Source organism: Wasmannia auropunctata, unplaced genomic scaffold, assembly GCF_000956235.1.
Source record: "Wasmannia auropunctata unplaced genomic scaffold, wasmannia.A_1.0 LD336111.1, whole genome shotgun sequence".
NCBI lineage: Eukaryota > Metazoa > Arthropoda > Insecta > Hymenoptera > Formicidae > Wasmannia > Wasmannia auropunctata.
Genome location: NW_012026779.1, coordinates 70,213 through 70,832, shown reverse-complemented (window position 1 = coordinate 70,832; position 620 = coordinate 70,213). Strand labels below are relative to the sequence as shown.

The window sequence follows — 620 nt, the reverse complement described above, 5'->3', positions numbered from 1 at the left end:
CGATGTACGACGGCTGTCACATTAATACTTTTGTGTAATACTTGTGTAATGATTTTTCTGGTACAATCAAAATATCGGTGAGATCACCGAACGTGTTAAAAATGCATTTTAGCATTTTTGCACAAGCGCCGATGTACGGCTGCTGTGATACATTAGATTCGCGTAATATAATATTCTTTCAATCTAAATGTCTCGCGGTCATCGAACATATGTTAAAAAATGCAATTAAGCATTTTGATCAAGCGCCAATGCATGGCAGCGAGATCACGTCGCGAAATCAAACGATATCTGCAACATTTGCGAAAAATAGACCACACCCATTAGTTTCGGCATATATATTGTAAAGATTTTGATACACCTCGTCAGTGGTGAGATTTAATACAACCAGGTGATTGTGAAAATGTAACTCTTGTTATTGAACATCGAAGAAATGATACCACCAAACGATTACATGGAGGTAGAAGTAGCGCATGAGGAAGATGATCAAGAATTGATGGAAATAGAAGAAGATTTTTCCGATGACTCAAGTAACGATAGTGGTATGGACAATGAAGTAATCGAATTAGAAAGACATGGATTATTGTACCCAGATGATGTCTATGATCTGCATATCACAGATA

General features: G+C 36.9%; 1 pseudogene; it reads left to right on the top strand.

The window, feature by feature from the left end:
- The window catches only part of LOC105450154, a 7,016-nt pseudogene that overhangs the window by 503 nt on the left and 5,893 nt on the right, over window positions 1–620 (top strand).